Here is a 13895-nt window from a genome sequence, read left to right as displayed (position 1 = left end):
GGGGGATCCAACACAGGGAATGGTGCTGAAAATAGATGGTAATATTTCAAAATTTCAACTTATGTGTGAGACTAAAACAAAAAATGTTTATTTGGTACAAAATTTATATTTTGACTAGTGCATTTCCTAATATAACTTATGTAGATAGCTTGATTGAACACCATAAGTACTTGGAATCTTGAGTAGAACATGAGATTTTGTTGGTTTGTCCAGAGTGATGCCCTGATGAAACCCAGAGTGATTTGATCAGTGAGTGGAAAAGTATTTGAAAAGTCCCCTTTGGGGAGTGGTGAGAACAGGGAGAAATTCAACTTCCCCAAGTTGAATTCTTGATATTCTCACAAGCAGTATGGACAACCAAAGCTATAGGCTGAGCCCCCAGTCTTGGGGTTTGTTCATATGAAACTTAACCCCACAAAGGATAGGTCAATTCTACTTAAAATTTAGGCCTAAGAATCACCCCCAAGAGAACCTCTTTTGTTGCTCAAATGTGGCCTCTCTCCAGCCAACCCAACACGCAAACTTACCACACTCCCCCTGTCTACATGGGACACGATTCCCAGGGGTGTGGACCTTCCTGGCAACAAGGGGCAGAAATCCTAGAATGAGCTGAGACTCAGCATCAAGGGATTGAGAAAAACCCTAGAATGAGCTGAGACTCAGCATCAAGGGATTAAGAAAGCCTTCTCGACCAAAAGGGGGAAGAGTGAAATGAGACAAAGTGTCAATGGCTGAGAGATTCCAAACAGAGTCCAGAGGTTATCCTGGAGGTTCTTCTTACGCATTGAGTATATATCACCTTGTTATTCAAAATGTAATGGAGAGCCTGGAGGGAACTGCCTGAAAATGCAGAGCTGTGTACCAGTAGCCATGTTTTCTGAGGATGACTGTGTAATGATATAGCTTTCACAATGTGACTGTGTGATTATGAAAACCTTGTATCTGATGCTCCTTTTATCTACCTTGTCAACAGGGAAGTAGAACATATGGAATAAAAATAAATAACAGGTGGAACAAATGTTAAAATTAAAACAAAAGAACATATAGGACTCATTCATCAACAAGTTGATTTTTTTTACTAGTTTATATAAGCATTTTGACTAGGATCAAGTATACTTAGGTTTAGGAAGAGAGCTGGGTAGCATTGAAATTCTCTATATTGATTATATCATGTAAGAAATTTTAGATTAATTGAAAGCATAACTCTCTCTGAAACTCTTTTCTTGACTTTTTAAAAAGCTAGGTGATACAACTCTTTAGTTTAATTCTAGTTCTGTCATATATCTAAAAAGTTACCATTTGGGAAAAATATATAAGTACTTTTTTGTTTGTTTAGTTTAAAGCAATTGTGTTCATCCTTTCTAGGTAGATTTAGGTGGTTTTGTTTTGTTTTTTACTTTTTTTAAATTATGAAATATAACATATAAAAAATGCAATAAGTTTCCAAGTACATCTTAACAAGTAGTTATAGAACAGATTTTAAAGTTTGGCATGGGATGCAGATGGACAATTCATTTTTTCTTCTATTGCTCCAAGACACTAGAGACCAACAGAAATATCAATATAATGATTCAGCAGTCAAACTCATTTATTAAATTCTATCTTTTGTTATACTCCTCCTCTTTAAATAACATATATACATAAAAGCAATAAATTTCAAATACATGGCAACAATTAGTTGTGGAACTAATTTCAGAGTTTGGTATAGGTTACAATTCCATGACTTTAGGTTTTTATTTCTAGCTGCTCTAAAAATATTGGACGCTAAAGGAAATATCAGTATAATGATTCAGCACTCATAATCATTTGTTAAACCCAAACTTCTCTGTATAACTCCACCATCATCTTTGATCTTTCTCCCGCTCTTTAGGGGATATTTGGACTATGCCCATTCTAACTTTTTCATGTTGGGAGGAGCTGTCAATAAAAAGGGATGGGGGATGGAACTAGTTAATGTTCTTGAAGGGCTGGCCCCTCTGCATTTCAGGACTTATCTGGTCCAGGTACCCATCTGGAGGTTGTAGGTTTTGGAGAATTACCCTAGTGCATGAAATCTTTGTAGAATCTTATACATGGACCTAGGTATTCTTTAGGATTGGCAGGAATGGTTTTGGTTGGAGTTTGGCAGTTACAATAGGTAGCAATGTCTAACTGAAGCATGTGTGTGACCTCCAGTTTAGCCTCTCGACTGTTTTTGAACTCTCTCAGCCACTGATACCTTAATTGTTCTACTTCTCTTCCCCATTTTTATTAGAATGGAATTGTTGATCCCATAGTGCCAGGGCCAGGCTTCTCCCTGGGAGTCATACCCCACCCTGCCAGGGAGACTTGCATCCCTGGATGTCATATCCTGTGCAGGGGGGAGGGCTGTGGTTTCACTTGCAGAGTTGGGCTTGGAAAGAGAGAGAGAGAGGCTACATCGGAACAGTAAAAGTGTCCCTCTGAAGGTGACTCTCAGGCACACCTACAGAGAGGCTTAACTTCTCCACTGCATACATAAACTTCCCAAGAGGCCAGCTTCAAGATCATAGGGCTTGGCCTCTTGATTTGGGTGTCCCCAGTGTTTGGCATAATATCCTGGTGTTTCTCCAGTGGTAAAATTTAATAGTTCCATATTTTCCCCCCATTCCTCAAGGGGCTTTGCCAATACTTTTTAATTATCCAGGCATTATATGAGCTATACAGGATTAAGGGCTCTCATTCTTATTCTGGACTCTCTGTGTTTGGATTGTTTAAATGATCTATCCAGACAGGTTGAGTTAGATTTGGGTTTTCTGACTGACTTTTTAAAAATGTTCTATTAATAGGATTAAAAGGGGTCCAACCAGACTTCCAGAGAAGATGGCGGCTTAGTAAGACGTGCGGATCTTAGTTTCTCCTCCAGGACAGCTACTAGGGGAGTAGAAATGATACAGAACAGCTCCCAAAGCCACAACAGAGATAAGAAAGACAGCGTACCCCCTCCTGGAATGGCTGGCTGGCTGAGAGAACCCGCTCTGGTGAGATCGCCGAGGGGCGCGGGCTTCACCGGGTGGGGCGGCAAGTGGCCGGAGTCACTCCCTTCCCCCTCCCCGGGCTGGCTGGGAGAATTGGGCAGGCGGTCCCCTCAAACCATGGCGGCTGGCACCCACACCATGCGCAGCCCCCCGGACCAACTGAGAGAATTGGATCGGAAATCCCCAGGCTGCGGAGAATGGCAACGGGGGGGCCCCTTCCAAACCCATGACTCCCCATGAACGTGCACTCTCCCGGGCGGGCCGCTGCAGCTGGTGCCCTTCCGCCAAGCTTGGCACCCCGGGCTGACTAGGAAATTCAGACGGGCGCTTTCCCGGGCTGCGGCGGCCAGCGACCCTCCCCGCATTCGGACCCTGGGCCGGCTGGCACTCTTCCAAGCCGCTTTGGCTAGCGAACCTCCCGGACGGTGAGTTTTCCAAAGTTAAAGGACCCACAGCACCTTTTACTAGTGGGACCCACAGACAAACGTGTGCCACGAGTGCCACCTACTGGGCAGGATAAGAAAAACAGAACCCAGAGATTTCACAGAAAAATCTTACAACCTTATTGGGTCCGACACCCAGGGAAATCTGACTAAATGCCCAGACGCCAGCAGCAGAAGATAACTGTCCACGCTCAGAAGATTGAGAATATGGCCCAGTCAAAGGAAAAAACCAATAGTTCAAATGAGATACATGAGCTGAGACAACTAATGCTGAATATACGAACAGAAATGGAAAACCTCTTCAAAAATGAAATCGATAAATTGAGGGAGGACATGAAGAGGACATGGGCTGAACATAAAGAAGAAATAGAAAAACTGAAAAAACAAATCACAGAACTTATGGAAGTGAAGGATAAAGTAGAAAAGATGGAAAAAACAATGGATACCTACAATGATAGATTTAAAGAGACAGAAGATAGAATTAGTGATTTGGAGGAGGGAACATCTGAATTCCAAAAAGAAACAGAAACTATTGGGAAAAGAATGGAAAAATTTGAACAGGGTATCAGGAAACTCAAGGACAATATGAACCACACAAATATATGTGTTGTGGGTGTCCCAGAAGGAGAAGAGAAGGGAAAAGGAGGAGAAAAACTAATGGAAGAAATTATCACTGAAAATTTCCCAACTCTTAGGAAAGACCTAAAATTACAGACCCAAGAAGTGCAGCGCACCCCAAAGAGATTAGACCCAAATAGGCATTCTCGAAGACACTTACTAGTTAGAATGTCAGAGGTCAAAGAGAAAGAGAGGATCTTGAAAGCAGCAAGAGAAAAACAATCCATCACATACAAGGGAAACCCAATAAGACTATGTATAGATTTCTCAGCAGAAACCATGGAGGCAAGAAGACAGTGGGATGATATATTTAAATTACTAAAAGAGAAAAACTGCCAACCAAGACTCCTATATCCAGCAAAATTATCCTTCAAAAATGAGGGAGAAATTAAAACATTCTCAGACAAAAAGTCACTGAGAGAATTTGTGACCAAGAGACCAGCTCTGCAAGAAATACTAAAGGGAGCACTAGAGTCAGATACAAAAAGACAGAAGAGAGAGGTATGGAGAAGAGTGTAGAAAGAAGGAAAATCAGATATGATATATATAATACAAAAGGCAAAATGTTAGAGGAAAATATTATCCAAACAGTAATAACACTAAATGTCAATGGACTGAATGCCCCAGTCAAAAGACATAGATTGGCAGAATGGATTAAAAAACAGGATCCTTCTTTATGCTGTCTACAGGAAACACATCTTAGACCCAAAGATAAACATAGATTGAAAGTGAAAGGTTGGGAAAAGATATTTCATGCAAATAACAACCAGAAAAGAGCAGGAGTGGCTACACTAATATCCAACAAATTAGACTTCAAATGTAAAGCAGTTAAAAGAGACAAAGAAGGACACTATATACTAATAAAAGGAACAATTAAACAAGAAGACATAACAATCATAAATATTTACGCACCAAACCAGAATGTCCCAAAATACGTGAGGAATACACTGCAAACACTGAAAAGGGAAATAGACTCATATACCTTAATAGTTGGAGACTTCAATTCACCACTCTCATCAATGGACAGAACATCTAGACAGAGGATCAATAAAAAATAGAGAATCTGAATATTACTATAAATGAGCTAGACTTAACAGACATTTATAGGACATTACATCCCACAACAGCAGGATACATCTTTTTCTCAAGTGCTCATGGATCATTCTCAAAGATAGACCATATGCTGGGTCACAAAGCAAGTCTTAACAAATTTAAAAAGATTGAAATCATACACAACACTTTCTCGGATCATAAAGGAATGAAGTTGGAAATCAATAATAGGTGGAGTGCCAGAAAATTCACAAATATGTGGAGGCTCAACATCACACTCCTAAACAACGACTGGGTCAAAGAAGAAATTGCTAGAGAAATTAGCAAATACCTCGAGGTGAATGAAAATGAAAACACAACATATCAAAACTTATGGGACGCAGCAAAGGCAGTGCTAAGAGGGAAATTTATTGCCCTAAATGCCTATATCAGAAAAGAAGAAAAGGCAAAAATTCAGGAATTAACTATCCATTTGGAAGAACTGGAGAAAGAACAGCAAACTAATCCCAAAGCAAGCAAAAGGAAAGAAATAACAAAGATTAGAGCAGAAATAAATGAAATTGAAAACCTGAAAACAATAGAGAAAATCAATAAAGCCAGAAGTTGGTTCTATGAGAAAATCAATAAGATTGATGGGCCCTTATCAAGATTGACAAAAAGAAGAAGAGAGAGGATGCAAATAAATAAGATCAGAAATGGAAGAGGAGACATAACTACTGACCTCACAGAAATAAAGGAGGTAATAACAGGATACTACAAACAACTTTACGCTAATAAATACAACAATTTAGAGGAAATGGACGGGTTCCTGGAAAGACATGAACAACCAACTTTGACTCAAGAAGACATAGATGACCTCAACAAACCAATCACAAGTAAAGAAATTGAATCAGTCATCCAAAAGCTTCCTAAAAAGGAAAGTCCAGGACCAGACGGCTTCACATCTGAATTCTATCAAACATTTCAGAAAGAATTAGTACCAACTCTCCTCAAACTCTTCAAAAAAATCGAAGTGGAGGGAAAACTACCTAATTCATTCTATGAAGCCAACATCACCCTCATACCAAAACCAGGCAAAGATATTACAAAAAAAGAAAACTACAGACCAATCTCTCTAATGAATATAGATGCAAAAATCCTCAATAAAATTCTAGCAAATCGTATTCAACAACACATTAAAAGAATTATACATCATGACCAAGTAGGATTCATCCCAGGTATGCAAGGATGGTTCAACATAAGAAAATCAATTAATGTAATACACCATATCAACAAATCAAAGCAGAAAAATCACATGATCATCTCAATTGATGCAGAGAAGGCATTTGACAAGATTCAACATCCTTTCTTGTTGAGAACACTTCAAAGGATAGGAATACAAGGGAACTTCCTTGAAATGATAGAGGGAATATATGAAAAACCCACAGCTAATATCATCCTCAATGGGGAAAAATTGAAAACTTTCCCCCTAAGATCAGGAACAAGACAAGGATGTCCACTATCACCACTATTATTCAACATTGTGTTGGAGGTTCTAGCCAGAGCAATTAGAGAAGAAAAAGAAATACAAGGCATCAAAATTGGAAAGGAAGAAGTAAAACTATCACTGTTTGCAGATATGATACTATATGTCAAAAACCCGGAAAAATCCACAACAAAACTACTAGAGCTAATAAATGAGTACAGCAAAGTAGCAGGTTACAAGATCAACATGCAAAAATCTGTAGCATTTCTATACACTAGCAATGAACAAGTGGAGGGGGAAATCAAGAAACGAATCCCATTTACAACTGCAACTAAAAGAATAAAATACCTAGGAATAAATTTAACTAAAGAGACAAAAAACCTATATAAAGAAAACTACAAAAAACTGCTAAAAGAAATCACAGAAGACCTAAATAGATGGAAGGGCATACCATGTTGATGGATTGGAAGACTAAATATAGTTAAGATGTCAATCCTACCTAAATTGATTTACAAATTCAATGCAATACCAATCAAAATCTCAACAACTTATTTTTCAGAAATAGAAAAACCAATAACCAAATTTATCTGGAAGGGCAGCGTGCCCCAAATTGCTAAAAACATCTTGAGGAAAAAAAACAAAGCTGGAGGTCTTGCACTGCCTGACTTTAAGGCATATTATGAAGCCACAGTGGTCAAAACAGCATGGTATTGGCATAAAGATAGATATATCAACCAATGGAATCGAATAGAGTGCTCAGATATAGACCCTCTCATCTATGGACATTTGATCTTTGATAAGGCAGTCAAGCCAACTCACCTGGGACAGAACAGTCTCTTCAACAAATGGTGCATAGAGAACTGGATATCCATATGCAAAAGAATGAAAGAAGACCCATATCTCACACCCTACACAAAAGTTAACTCAAAATGGATCAAAGATCTAAACATTAGGTCTAAACCATAAAACAGTTAGAGCAAAATGTTGGGAGATATCTTATGAATCTTACAACTGGAGGAGGTTTTATGGACCTTAAACCTAAAGTAAGAACACTGAAGAAGGAAATAAATAAATGGGAGCTCCTCAAAATTAAGCACTTTTGTGCATCAAAGAGCTTCATCAAGAAAGTAGAAAGACAGCCTACACAATGGGAGACAATATTTGGAAATGACATATCAGGTAAAGGTCTAGTATCCAGAATTTATAAAGAGATTGTTCAACTCAACAACAAAAAGACAGCCAACCCAATTACAAAATGGGAAAAAGACTTGAACAGACACCTCTCAAAAGAGGAAATACAAATGGCCAAAAGGCACATGAAGAGATGCTCAATGTCCCTGGCCATTAGAGAAATGCAAATCAAAACCACAATGAGATATCATCTCACACCCACCAGAATGGCCATTATCAACAAAACAGAAAATGACAAGTGCTGGAGAGGATGTGGGGAAAGAGGCACACTTATCCACTGTTGGTGGGAATGTCAAATGGTGCAACCACTGTGGAAGGCAGTTTGGCGGTTACTCAAAAAGCTGAATATAGAATTGCCATATGACCCAGCAATACCATTGCTAGGTATCTACTCAAAGGATTTAAGGGCAAAGACACGAACGGAAATTTGCACACCAATGTTTATAGCAGTGTTATTTACAATTGCAAAGAGATGGAAACAGCCAAAATGTCCATCAACAGAAGAGTGGCTAAACAAACTGTGGTATATACATACGATGGAATATTATGCAGCTTTAAGGCAGGATAAACTTATGAAGCATGTAATAACATGGATGGACCTAGAGAACATTATGCTGAGTGAGTCTAGCCAAAAACTAAAAGACAAATACTGTATGGTCCCAATGATGTGAATCGACACTCGAGAATAAACTTGGAATATGTCATTGGTAACAGAGTTCAGCAGGAGTTAGAAACAGGGTAAGATAATTGGTAATTGGAGCTGATGGGATACAGACTGTGCAATAGGACTAGATACAAAAACTCAAAAATGGACAGCACAATAATACCTAATTGTAAAGTAATCATGTTAAAACACTGAATGAAGCTGCATCCGAGCTATAGGTTTTTGTTTTGTTTTGTTTTGTTTTGTTTTGTTCTTACTATTATTACTTTTATTTTTTTTCTCTATATTAACATTCTATATCTTTTTCGGTTATATTGCTAGTTCTTCTAAACCGATGCAAATGTACTAAGAAACAATGATCATGCATCTATGTGATTATGTTAAGAATTACTGATTGCATATGTTGAATGGTATGATTTCTAAAAAAAAAAAAATGGACAGCACAATACTACCTAATTGTAATGTAATTATGTTAAAACACTGAATGAAGCTGCATCTGAGCTGTAGTTGTTTTTTTTCTTATATATTTTTGTATTTTTTATTTTTATTTTTATTTTTTCTCTATATTATCATTTTATTTCTTTTTCTGTTGTCTTGCTATTTCTTTTTCTAAATTGATGCATATGTACTAAGAAATGATGATCATACATCTATGTGATGATATTAAGAATTACTGATTGCATATATAGAATGGAATGATTTCTAAATGTTGTGTTAATTTTTTTTAATTAATAAAAAAAATTAAACAAAAATAAAAGGGGGTTCAACCAAAGAATGGGCATTTTACTCTTATTGTTACATGCATGATAAAATAAGAATCTTAGAAAAGTCATTTTGTCTTAAGAGACTTGTTTGATTACTAGAGTTAATAGGTATCTATTTTTATCTGGCCAGGAATTATTCGTAATTCTAAGGAGATACTGGGAGCACAATGGGAGATGACAGTAAGTGGTTGAAACTGCCAGTTGATCAGAAATGTGAACACAAGATAAGAATTTTCTGGAACTCAGATTTCGGTGTCATCAACTTGCTTTATCAGCAGTTATATTATTAACTTACTTAGGAGCATGTGAAAATATTACTAGTTTCAGAATTGCTGATCCCTTTTTAAATATTTTATTTCATTGAAATGTGCTTTTCTAGCTCAATAAAGGTAATTTTTTGAATCTTTGGGAATAATTCAAAGAAGATACACAAGTAAAGTGAAAGCAGATTGTACCTGTAAAGTGTTATTTGCTGACTAGTTTTTTTTGAGTGACTAGTTATTTTAATCTCCTATTGCATATGTACAGTATGCTCAGAGTAGCTAAGTATTTAGTAATATTTCACTATCTAGAAACTTTCATTTGGAGTTGTGTTCTGAATTCTGCCATAGAACTCCACATTTTTTAGGTACTTTGATCTATATAATCTGTATTCCAATATCTACCATCAGAAGCTTCCAGTCTTTTTATTCTAGCTTATTTTATTTTATGCTAGGGAGAACATTTATATTTATTTTATTGTCATTTAGTGGGTATTTTTTCAAATTATCCTGTTTTCTCCAACTGTACTTCTAAGTTCTTTCATTTTCAATCATTCTTAAAACAACAAATAACTGTCATGTAGTAGATTATAGATCTTCATTTTCCCCCTCTTGCAAATTTACTTAAATTAATAAAGAGGGTTCTCAGACTAATCCTCTGAGGTTGTTGGCAGTTCTTTAAAGTTTGTTTTGAATCTGATTATTCAAGATTTGGAGTTGATGACTGCTAAAAATACATAATAGATGTATTAATCCACATGATAGTTTACATACAATTGTATACAGTAGAGAAGAAATTTGGAGACCAGGTCCTTACATCCTCCATAGAGCTACTTTTTACCCTCCATAATAAGTTAGCTGAGGTCAAATATTGTAACAATTGTAAAAATCAGTTTATCTCTTCAGATAAAGCCAGATTAACTGTGACCTGATTCATTTTAATTTATTAAATATATTATGTAATTATATACTATATAATTTCAACTAAATAGATTTTGAGGGGAGAATTTTGGAATCTATGTAGAATTATAGCTATTATAATGCTTTTTTTGTAGCTATTGTCTTTTTTCACAGTAAAGGACAGACAAAATAGGTAAATTGCTTGAAGACTTTCCAATTTTTCATTGGTTAGTATGTATGAAGAGTTTTTTAATCCAATAAAAATTGGTGGATTTTTTTTTCCAGTTGTGTCCCTGCTGTTGCCTATATTATGGTCCACTCTCCTGGCTGAGGTTTCTTGGCTTCAGACCTCAGCTTCCATGGTTCTTACTTTGCAAACTCCAATTTTTCCCTTTTGTGTCCTCCTCTGCCAAGATTGGTAGTAGTTCCATTTACACCAACAGTCTCTTCCCGCACTCCAGGACTTCTCCATCATTCTCTTCACAGTTCCTCCAAAATCTTCCCCTTAGCCATCCAAAAAACTGTTCCAACATATCTGGTATTTGCAAACCGCAGCAGCACCCCACTCTCTGGTACCAAATCTGTTCTAGTTTGCTAGCTGCTGGAATTCAACACACCAGAGATGGATTGGCTTTTAATAAAAAGGGATTTATTTTGTTGGTTCTTCAGAGGAAAAGCAGCTAACTTTCCAGTGAGGTTCTTTCTTATGTGGAAGGCACAAGATGGTCTCTGCTGGTCTTCTCTCCAGGCCCCTGGGTTCCAACAACTTTCTCCGGGGTAACTTCTTTCTGCATCTCCAAAGGCCTGGGCTGAGCTGCTAGCGCTGAGATGAGGAATGCTGAGCTGCTTAGCACTGCTACATTGCAATCTCTCATTTAAGCTCCAGCCAATTAAGTCAAACATCACTCATTGCAGCAGACACGCCTCCTAGCTGACTGCAGATGTAATTGGCAACAGATGAGGTTCAGGTACCGTTGGCTCATGTCCGCAGCAACAAGACTAGGTATGCTCACCTGGCCAAGTTGACAACTGAATCTAACTAACACAAACCAGTTACTGAAAATTTAGTTTATTTGGTTCATTTGTTTATTATATATTTTTCTAGAAAGGTCAACTAACTGCAAAATTAGCACACAGTTTTCATTTTTTTCTTGGATGTAGTTGATCTCCAGTTAATTGTGTACAGTGGTTACATGATGCATATTCCTTTGTGTGTCTATATCTGGTGCTGTGATGTAATATCTACTAGCCAAATAGGATGATTCAAATTAAAGAAAATTAAAACTTCAGTTCATCTATCACACTAGACAAATTTCACATGCTCAATAGCCACATGTGGTTTGTGGCTATCCTATTGGACAAAACAGATAACAAAATCCCATCATTGTAATAATTCTGTTGGATAGCACTGGTCTAGGTCGGGATCTGAAAACTGGATAGTACTTATTTTAGAACTTATCAGCCTACAGGCAAAATTGAGGCTGTTTTTTAAGTACTTATGTAGCCATTTAAAATAGATCCTTTTTAAAATTAAAAAAAATCATTCTTAACTTAAGGATCAGAAAAGTAGGTAGCTGACTGGATTTGAGCCATAGATTACCCACCCCTGGTCTAGATCACTCAGTCCATTAAGTACATCCTAACTGAGCACATCTATGTTTTAGGCACTGGGCTAAATATCAAGTGTAGCACAGTGAGCAAAAAAACATAGTCCCAGACTTTATAGAGTTCAGAACATAACAGGAAAGATATATCAATAATTACATTACAATAATTAATCAAGTATTATAATCTGACAAACACAATGAAGAAAATGTACAGAATGTTATGAAAGGAAGTAACAGCGGAATCTCATCTATGTAGAAGACTAGAAGTCCAATTAGTAAACATTTTGTTTAGGGTTTTCCATTCACAAGACCCTGCATTTCACTGTGGGAACTCCCTAATTTCAGAGCTTTCACAATCAATAAGGACAAAAATCATTACCTTATAAACACCATCTATAGGATGGCAACTCAAGAAAAAAGGAGCACTTAAAGAAGATATTTCTCTCCCATGATGTAAACTTAAACTTTTTTTAAGGTCAAGGAAAAGAAAACAAATGAAACAAGAAGTGGGGACAGGAGGTAGTACAAAATAGTACCTAATAAAATCCATAGCTGTATCTATAGTCGATCACTTCTTTGGGATTTGTACTTCTCTAATGGTCTCTAACTCCTCTTGGCTTCAGAACTTCCAGCACATACTATACACTTCAGGAAAGCTAGGCACCTTTTCTCTCCATGGTCACAACCAGTTCCTACCCATCTCATGCTGTGATTCAAGCTGAAATGCCCTTCATTTACCTCTACCTCTGACAGCTCCAGTGTTACCTGCTAGCTCTACCATCACCACTGCCGCTATTACTAACCCACATCATCAACTACAAGCAGGTGAGAGCTGAGGCTAAATTCTTAATACACTTTTTTTTATTCCATTCTCCATTTTTTAGTAAACTGAGATGTAGATAGAGGTTAAATAATTTGTCACAATTATTTCATAGTTACTGTCATAGTTAATAACCGATAAAATGAAGATTAGGACTCAGGTCTATCTAACTGGGATCTATGTCTGTAACTAAAAATGTATATAAAAAATTGCTTATGCATTTGCATATGCAAATCTAATGCAGAATTTAGGTTTATTTCCTACATCAGAGCCTAGAAATGCTGATTACAATGAGACATATATGAACAGTGTTCTTAAATGGGGAAATGTATGTTTGTGCTTATCTTCACCTTGATTCTAAAAATTATCTGCAAGTAATCTTAATTTTCTAAAAATGAAATCTTTATTATAGATTTTCTAGCTGACCCATGTGAAAAAGGCACTGTAAAAGCTAATGAATTTAGAAAATATTTAAATGGATTTATGGTCAAACATGAAATTCTTATATACCACCCACCTGTTTTATATATGAGAAATAATAGAACATCTAATCATAAAAATTATGAATAAAAAATTTGATGACTTTGGGGTTTTCTTTATTATCTTCTACCTGAGATCTTCCATAAGGATAGAAGTAAATAACTATTTCCTTGTAACCAGAAAAACTCACCACAAATGAACTTCTACAATGACTCCAATTTCCTATATAATTGCTTATATCAAAACTTAAATGGAAAACTTCATTAAAGAAAACACTGTGAGGCATATAAAACTAGCCTACATTTTCTGACAAACTTTTAGAGTGCCTGGCTTCTTTTCATTTATAAGAATGTAATCAGCAAAACAAGACAAAATTAAAATATATATCATACAATCTTCCTATATACTGTCAGTGTTCCACAAGATTATATTATTTGATTTTCTGAGGTCTTTACATCACTTTGCAGTTCATTTAAATAGCATCTTATTTCATTGATGGAACTGATAACTTTTTGTAAATCTAAAAATTTTATTCCTGAACATGAGAAAGTGAGATTTGTGTGAATGGTGGCCATTGTACACTGAATGACAGACCAAATTGAAACTGAAATGGTCTAGATTTTAAGTCATGTGTAAT

General features: G+C 36.6%; 1 protein-coding gene across 1 annotated transcript in view; it reads right to left on the bottom strand.

Moving 5' to 3' along the window:
* The window catches only part of LOC143649335 (prothrombin-like), a 118984-nt gene that overhangs the window by 12563 nt on the left and 92526 nt on the right, over positions 1-13895 (bottom strand).

Source organism: Tamandua tetradactyla, chromosome 11, assembly GCF_023851605.1.
Source record: "Tamandua tetradactyla isolate mTamTet1 chromosome 11, mTamTet1.pri, whole genome shotgun sequence".
Lineage (NCBI taxonomy): Eukaryota > Metazoa > Chordata > Mammalia > Pilosa > Myrmecophagidae > Tamandua > Tamandua tetradactyla.
The sequence above is the reverse complement of the archived record's forward strand: the minus strand, read 5'-3'. Positions and strand labels throughout refer to the sequence as shown.